Source organism: Manacus candei, unplaced genomic scaffold (assembly GCF_025592945.1).
Source record: "Manacus candei isolate 608988 ecotype Guabito, Panama unplaced genomic scaffold, ASM2559294v1 h1tg000014l, whole genome shotgun sequence".
Classification (NCBI taxonomy): Eukaryota; Metazoa; Chordata; class Aves; order Passeriformes; family Pipridae; genus Manacus; species Manacus candei.
The window spans coordinates 39,960,202-39,969,527 of NW_026138062.1; the positions used below are offsets into that span (position 1 = coordinate 39,960,202).

General features: G+C 41.0%; 1 long non-coding RNA gene across 1 annotated transcript; it reads right to left on the bottom strand.

Annotated features, from left to right (window-relative positions):
* Window positions 1–353: 353 nt before the first annotated feature.
* Window positions 354–5,053, bottom strand: LOC127467681 (uncharacterized). The gene is made up of 3 exons (XR_007903255.1): window positions 4,969–5,053; window positions 2,963–3,082; window positions 354–1,620 (listed from the first exon to the last, which is right to left on the bottom strand). It is a non-coding gene; the product is annotated as an uncharacterized LOC127467681 (long non-coding RNA).
* Window positions 5,054–9,326: the final 4,273 nt, after the last annotated feature.

The window sequence follows — 9,326 nt, forward strand, 5'->3', positions numbered from 1 at the left end:
TAGACCTGCTAGTCCTCTCCCTGGCCAAGTTCAGACACAGTTTTGAGATGGCAGGTGCCAGGAAGTGTTTCCTAATGCATGAACGGATGGATGGATGGATGGATGGATGGATGAGGCCACCCTGTTCTGACAGAGGAGAGATCTGAACCATGAGGAGATAAACCACACAATATCCCCTGCCCTCTGGCCAAAAGATTGTCCCAAACCCATTTCATTCTGTAGCATAGAAAGTCAGAGTGTTTGATTCCTCTTTTATTTAAATAAATAGCAGTCCCTAGCCACTTAACATAGTTTAAAACCTTATTTCATTAATCTGCTCTACAAGAGAATAAATGTATTGCTAGTAGACAGTCGGGTCAGACACACACACAGATCTGCCTTTTTATGGCCCCTCTTACGTGTCTCACACATCTCAGTAGGGCAATGTTATTTCTGCTTTCCTTCCACCATCCTTCATGAAAGACATGATTGGACGTTGGTTCCCAGAGCAGCAGCGCAGTGGGAGCACACTCCAGTTGGTGCCATCTTGGGCAGCAGCCTGCATCTGCCAGCCCTGTCCAGCAGTAGGGCCTGGCTTCAGCTTCCCAGAAAGCTGACAAGCTGGGGAAATTCCTGGTTCACATGCTTTTCACCAATGAGTAATGTCTGAGACTATGCAGGAAGAATATCCTGAAATACTTTCCCTTGTTTATTCAGAAGATGTGTATATTCAGAAGGATTCCTATTAAAGGATGTACAAAATATATGTATTTGTATATTGGGGTGGTGTGTGTAATATCAAACTTGTTACAGCGTAATTCAGCAGAAAACAATTCCCTGTTTTCAGATTCTCCCTCTTTATTTTTGTCCATCTGTGTCTCTCAACAGGTTTCATCTATTCACATAAGTGCTTTTAATCACTACCAGGTGTCTCATAATCATGAAAAGGCATTACGCTGACAGCATTCTCTCAAACAGAGAGTCACAGCAATTCATATTTTATAAATGAGGAAATGAGATGCAGTAGCTGACACAGGGCACTTAGGATGTCCATGATGAAGCTGTAGAATGATCCACATCCTCTGAGTCTCAGCTGATGTCCCAAGCCTTATACAACCGCTCCACTAGCACTATGTTTTCCATGCTTGTGAAGATACAGGTAACAGTCCAGAGTGAATAATATTGCCATCAACATCTTAATTTATACCAAAGCAATAAACAAAACAGAGATAAAACATTCTCTTTTGGCAAAATCTGTACATTTCAAAACATGTTCTAGGCTTGGCAAAACTTGCATTAAATCCACTCGCAAACTTACATTGACTCATTTTGGTTTTGTTGAATCATTCTTGTTAAGGAACAGAACTCTTGCTTTTCCCATTACTTTGCTGCATTTTGAGTTGTCATCGTTTCATTACCACAAAAGATTTGAAGCATGGTCTCTGTGAGCTTCCAATGGATTCAGCAAAGCCTTGAAATACTTACCTGAAGTCAGTGAGATAACTTGAAGTGCAAAGATGGTCAAGGTAAGTATCCTGAGGAGCTGTACATTTCAGGGCCAATCTCCCACATCCACTGAAATTAGCAGGAATTCTTTCACCAACCACAGTGGGATTCAGTTCAAGTTCATTTTCACTTAAACTTGCAAAATACAAGAAAACAGTAGTAAACAAGGGAAATAGTTCAACCCTTTTCGCTCAAGCCAATCAGCTCACCACACTTGCAGTGCATGGGCACACATTAGCGCGTGAAGCCATTCCTGTGCTAGGGGGGTGTCTTTACTTTCTGAGAAGAGGTGAAAACCCATGAACCAGAAGTTAAACTCAGAGGCTGCCAGCAGCTGCAGAGGCAGCTAAGACGCTGCAGAGTCTGAAGCGCTGTCGTGGAGGTCTGCAAGGAGGCTTAACAGGCTTGAAATGATAAAGTGAGTTGTCATCTAAGAAGATGTATCATATCAATTATGGGAGAGCAAAAAGCTTGGCACAGACCAGCAAAATATAAGACAAAGTGAAAAAAATGAAAATGCATTTTCAATGAATATGAATGATCAAAAGAAGGCTGCTGCCACTTTATATCTCCCACACTCATATTAAGCCATCAGAAATTACACCAGGTGTGCTGGTTTTAGCTGGGACAGAGGTAATTTTCTTCGTAGTACCTCTATGGGACTGGTTTTTGAATTTGTGCTGGAAACGGTGTTGATAATAGAGGGATGTTTTACTTACTGCTGAGCACTACTTGCACAGAGTCAAGTTTTTTTCTGCTCCTCACCTTACCCCCCCAGTGAGGAGGCTGGAGATACACAAGGAATTGTAAGGGGACATAACCAGGACAACCGACTCCAACTGACCACAGGGATATCTCAGGCCTTATGTTGTCATGCTCAGCATATAAAGCTGGGGGAAGAAGAAGCAAGTGGGGTACATTCAGAGTGATGGAGTTTGTATTCTCAAAAGCCGTTAGGCATGGTGGAGCCCTGCTTTCCTGACACCTGCCTGGACATAGGAAGGGATGAATGAATTCCTTGTTTCACTTTGTTTTCCTCCACAGCTTTTACTTTACCTACTAAACTGCCTTTATCTCAATGAATGAGTTTTCTCACTCTTACCCTTCTGATTCTCTCCCCCATCCCTCTACAGGCACTGAACGAGTGGCTGTATGGGAGTTAGTTGCCAGCATCAAACCACAGCATCAAGTAACACAGGACCTCTTTCTCTTTGTCGCACATGCATCTTGCTTTGCTCATGTAATGCAAGAGAAAGAAAGGAAAGCCTAACAAGATTTTCATTTTCTTAACAAAAAATAAAAGTCTGTTGCCAAGGGTGGAGTCCCCATCCCTGGAGATATTTAAAAGATGTGTGGAGGTAGCGCTCAGGGACATGGTTAAGTGGGGGGCTTGGCAGTGCAGGCTTAATGTTTATATTCAGTGATCTCAAAGGTCTTTCCCAACCTAAACAATTCTATGATTCTATGAAGTAGTCACCTCTCAGATGCTGTTAGCAGACTTTCCCATGCTGCTTGCTTCTGAGTGGATCACTTTTGGCAGCACACGGAGGATCAGCACGGCAGCTGTCCATTTCCATGACAGAGCTCTGAGGGGAAGCTGTGGAGACAAAGGAAGCAGCACAGACAGTGTTAGTCATTCTGGGAGGCAGGCAGAGGAAACGAAGCAGGAATGGAAACAAACAAGCAAACTCAGCTCAAGGCTAAGCTGCGCCCAGAACAAAGGTCCAACTACAAAATAATTTATAGCACTGTAAACAAGAAACAAGAACATTCTGCACATGGAATGAAGAAAACAGCTTTGTCCATTGCTGTATTCTCACACTCTCCCAGCCAGCAACATCCCCTAGGTAGCATTTCACAAGCATGCATAGAATTCCCTTAGGAGGGAAGTGGTGATTATGACTGTGGCTGCATTACTTCCCAACCAGTGCAAAGCCTGGCACTGGTCAACATGTATTGATGCACTTGACATGTGTTTCAGCAACTGTGCCAGGCTGTCTCAGGGCCCCACATGCTCTGTATTTCCCAGTCCAACTCATGTGTTAAAAGCTAAATGGAAAGAAGCAAACTTCATAGCACACTGCACATCTTGTAGGTTTTTGATGATAAATCCTTGGGGTTTGGAAGGCAGGAGTTATTTGGTTCACGAGGCATGTGTCAATACTGTAGTCTGAACCACAAAAAAAATGCATTCTACTCCAAAGAGACCACAAAGTGTCACCTGAATCACAGTGAAAAAGAAACCAAAATATGAAATTATTTTGTCTCCAAGACTGAGAATGTGGCTTTTCCATGTCCAAAGAATCCATGTAATATCTCATGTAATTAAATAAACATATCTAAATAATCTTAAACCTAGCTTAAGGACAAAAACCAATGACAATATCTTGGCTACAATATACTGCCTTAAGAGTTGAGTATTTTGTACTTAGTATCTTCTTCCAAAGCACCTGTAACTGAGCATCTCTCTGCCAGAGATTCAGTAGCAGACAGGACAGACAGCAGACCCGATCCTGCTCACTGGTTCCCACATTCAAGGCTGCTCACCCTTTGAGGTCATGGTTTTTTTCCCAAAAGCCTCACAGAGGCCAGGTGTCACCACAGACAGTGCTACTTTGTTACAAAACCCACTTCAGCTTCAAGAATAAACCCATAACATGTAGAGTCATACAACTTTCTCACCACTAACAAAGTTTTTTGTAGGACCTACTTGGCTGTTGTGTTTCAGTGCTTTTGGGGGGGGGGGGGGGAAGTTGTTTCAAGTTCTTGCATCATTGTAAATCCCCATTCTCCCTCAAATGATGTGTTTTTCTCTCTGCTATAGAAAAGTTCTAGGAAACTAGAGAGCCACACCATGGCAGATTCAGATCTCTCTGGAGACATGTTGGACTATCTAAAGACCATTTCAGTTCTCAAGCCCTCTGCACAGCTACAGCCTGACTTTACAGTAGCCTGGGACCTAAACAGACAGCAACACCAATTAGGTGCTTATGTGCATATCCGTGTGCTTGTTCCAGCCCACCAACAGTGTGTTTCTGCTGAACTGCTCACAGCTCCCATCACAGGCTCTGCTATTGACCCTATTTTAGGCTAAACATTGTCAGTGCCATTTCTGTCCTCACAAAACACAGGCAAGAAAATTTTTTGGAGAAGGTTGAATCCAAGGGCCCAGTTACTTGACAATTCCTTCTCTCTGGAAGGAAACATAGGAGCATGACAGAGAGCAAGCCATGAATTGTCCAATCACAACCCAGCATAGATGATGGAAAGAAGAGAGGACACAGACCACATCTATGCACCACATAGGCAATAAACTTTGAGGTCCTTCACGTTAAAGGGTTGACCTGGATGCATTGACTGGGAATGCCAAGTGCAAATGGATATCTGCTACTTTTAAATTGTAGGACTTTTTGAGGGGTCTGCTCCTATGAGACACCTCATGTTCAACTCACTCTTTTCTCTGAAAATTCCTTGCTTACGTACCTGTCTCCTCGCATTGCACAAAGTCCACAGGCTGAACTGAAGGTAGAGGGTTTTCCTGGCTGGTAGTAATAGCTTGTTGCTGGAGGCTCTGCTTGATTCTGTCAAAAGAAATGCAGCAGAAATTATTATAACTTAACCCAAAAGGCTCAAAAATCAAGAAAAAGGCAACTAAGTGTCAGAAGTGCAAGGGTCTGTTCCTCAGTGCTGATGATTGTAATAATATTTTGCATATAATTGCTACATTTTGTGCCTTTGGTAAAGCCTGAGAACCTCTCTCCCAACTGAGTTCAAACCAAGATATGCCTTACTAGAGTAGGTAGAATGCTGAATAAGGCTTCCAGAATATTTTCTTAATTTTTGCATATTTAATGACTGTAAATTGAACAAGCACACCAAATGCTTGTAAGTCAAAGCATCCCTTTTAAGTTTTGAGCTAGAGCTATTCCCTGGAGTATGGGCAAACTTGTGAAATACTTTCTTTATTTTCAGCCTCATGGCTTTTTTATTCAGCCTCTGTCCAGTCCCTCATTTAATGAGGTGTTGGACTCCTAAGTAAATCTTTGCTATACTTGATCTTCACACATCCAAGACCATGGCAGCCAGTGCTCACCACTCAGCTTCTGATTTGTACGTTCAAGGTGGTGATAAAACAACTAATGCACAATTGTCACTAATTTTGATCATATAAATATTGTAGTCAACATCACGTGCACACAGGAAAATTAAGTCAAAAAACAACCAAAAGTAACCTGCCATCATTTCAGCAAACTTCTTGGGGGATTAAAGAATAACAGTGAGTGTAACCACATCTGGATCTTTCATTCATAATACTTAAAGTGTATTACGAAGTTGGTATCAGAAGCCCACAATTTAAAATGGTGAATCAGATGAATAGAATACTCAGTGATGTTCAGGGGATGTGAAGAGCATGTACTGTAAGGCCTCATGGAAGAGTTGTCCATGTAAAACCAGATTTTATATTAAGAATCCATTTTTCAGATCTCCTTTTCCAGATGTTAGCAATTTCTACTAGCTCTGGTAAACTCTTAGTGCAATGGCTTTACCAACCACTCAAAACACCACTGACTTACTCATTTTGAGCACCAACCCAAGGAGTTTGGGCTGACCAACTTTCAAGCAGCTGTGGAAACTTGCTTCTGAACTGGTAGAACTGTCTCACTGCAGGGTGACATTGTGAGCTGGTTTGTCCATCCACTGTCACAGAGAAATACTGGAGGTCCTGATGATAGCTGCAAGCCTGGTGTGGAACATGACTCTGTGATCCTCTTTGACAGGCAAGATTCTGGTACGCTTTGGGTTACTAAAGACTTATCTAACTCCATATATCTTGATTTGGGTGTCTGGTCCAAAGTGGCTGTCTGAGTTGCTTTAGTCAGTGAAAAAAGAAAAGTATATCCAGAGAGCAATTTGTGGTATTTTGAACAGTCCTCCCTCTCTGGCTCTACAAACACCCTAGAGGAAACTGAGATTACCTGAAACAAGATGCTTTGGACACCTGGAGTTAAGGGAGCTGATTCCACCCCCCTAGTTGACTGCCAAAACAGTTTGTTCATACCTGTACAATTCTTTGCTTGTTACCACATCTAGGCTGAGAGAGTTCCTTATGTTTCATGATTTGTTTTACTTTTTCAAAACAAACCCTGAAAACTTCAAATATTTTTTTAAAAGCCAGAGGGCACTTGGTCCCTGTACCGTGTTTGTGTAATTTCTCTACAACCACCTGTGCTGAAGCTTGCTTACTGCCCATGAGCCAGGCAGGATCCCACTCACTCTTGTCAGGTTTTGAAGACGTTCTCATTCATTTCTGTAGTATGAGAGAAAAAGATCATTTTCTTCACTATTTGCATTTTGAATCCTGACCTCTGCCCCCTTCTACTGAGATTTCTAGTGAGATTAATCCAAAGACAAAAGCATCTGTCCACACTGTGTCAAGCAGTGACATCTTCACAGATGAAGTCTGGTTCCACTTAGGAAAATCATAGTCTTCATTTGTATTTTATCATTTCTTCCCAGATAGCTTCTTCCTTGCTGCTATTAGAGGTCCAGGTTCTGCTTACACAAATGGAGGTAAGACAGGACTGTCTATGGTCTAAGCAGACTATCTTGACCTTATCTCTGTTTATATGTAAAGTAAACATGAATAACATCAGAATTCAACAGGGAATACAAACAGGGGAATCAGATATTGCTTCTTGCATCATCTTTCAATAGTTGGGAGAGTTTATCATTATTTTTTCTAATTAACACTACAGGATCAGGCTACAGTTTTGCAGCATCAAAACTTCTGCACTGCATTTCTTTGTCTTTACTCAGAGACTCACACAAAAATAAATAAATTATTTTCTTTATGAGAACTCATAAAGTTCTTATATCAGCATCCCAGGACAATTGATTCAATCACAGTCCCTGGTTCTTACTATGTTACTGTAGCTTTACACCAGCACTCCTGCACTGATCACAGACACAAGCTTTCTACGTCCCCAACTTGTTTTGGGTTTTGAGTTAATTTAGTATTCAATGCACAGTTATGACAAATACATGGCTGTGCTCATTGTCATCTGTGTCTGTGCTATGCTATTAATTTGAAGCAATATATTTTGTGTGCACAAAATATTCAGTTTATCTGCTTTTTTTACTGTTACATTACCCCTCAACTGAACTCAGAATATTTTCCTACATATTTTACATCACTGTCATTTCACATCCTTCTAACACCTGTGTTTTTTCTAGGCAAATAAAATTCTGAGCACTAGATGGGCCCATTTCAGTGGAAGCAGAATCACTGCTAATGTACTTTTTTTCAGATGCCCAGCCTTAGTTCCATAAAGCATACCCAGTTAATTACATGAAGTATAAATTCTCTCGTCACCATTTACCTTGTAAAAAGGCCTTCAGAGTTGGCAATTACTTATAATGCAGGAGGCAACTACATGACATTTTTTAAATCTCTACTTTTTTACCTATTTCCAGGTGTTAGAAACATCCAGAACACTGGAGAAACTGTTTCAATTGAGAGAGTGAAATCCATCTGGGAGGAATGGGGAGTGATTAGGAGGACACATTTAAAAAACCAAACAAACAGAATGAAAGTACAGATAACTGGGAATAGATAGGTCCTCCAGCAGCAACCTGCAGAAATGGCCTTGCAGATCACTGACAGCCACATAAGCCAGAAGAGCAGTAAGCAAAGATAAATTAAAGATAAAGATTCAGGTGGCACTCACATTGCTGAAGAGATTGGCTTGTCTCAGGTGCCAGTCTCTTGTGTTGTGATTCAGATCAGTATGGATCTGGGAGTGTTAGCATAAAGAATATTTTATTGTGCTTTTGAATGGTAAAACTCAGTTGGAAGGATCATCCTTTGTCCCAGGTTAGTACAGAGCCTGACACTGTGGGATGTTGATGTGTGGCAGGTGTTTCTTGAAGTTACTGCAGTAACAGCAATCAGAGCAGCAATGGTACGTTAGACTTTGTGGACTTTCTCTGTGCCCACCTCTGGCAGCAGTGGTGGACTACAAACCAGTCCTTTCTGCATGGACTATATAAATAAAACCTTTCACCACATGCTTTCTCTTGCCCTTGTTTCAGGACAGAAGGAAACAACTGCTGTCTGCTTTTCTTCCTGCTTATAGCAAAAGTAGCAAGAAGTTTTGGAGCTATATGTAATCTTCGCTAGGATAAGGCCCTCTGTTCTTTTTTATGTGTGTTGACAGTCACATTACTTGGGTCTAGATATTTGGGAATTTAGAATATAATGAAAGCTAATTACCTAGGATCCCCGTAAGAGATAGAATGAACTTAATCCTTTAAATGAAATATCATTGGGCTTGATCTTGATTTACTTAATGGGTCTTGCCATGGTACTACAAGGTTCTCAGATCAGCCCCAGATCAGGGATCTACGGGAGTCCAAATGCACAAATTGCAGGGGAAAATTGTGATTGTAGGTGATCTTGTAAAGTACAAATATTTTGTAATTAACGTTATTTACCATGTATAGGATATCTTGGATTATATAGGCTTGATTTCATATTTTCTTATCAAATTTATTTGCCAGTATCGTGTACAAGCAGAATGGAAATTTTAAAACAAGAAGAAAAATTACTTGTTGGACTAGGATCGTAAATAGGTGCTTATTTGTGATGTTGTTCTGAGTTATTGAGCCTTAGATTTCACTAATTAATCAGTCTTTAGATTTTGCTATTTGGTTGTTCAAGAAAAAATCTAGGCATAAAATACCATCTCGCTGTTTCTGAATAGTGATGAGTATCCATGGTATTGAGATCCTCACACTAAACACTGTGAGAATACTTAGTGCTGTTCGCCTCCAGATATTAA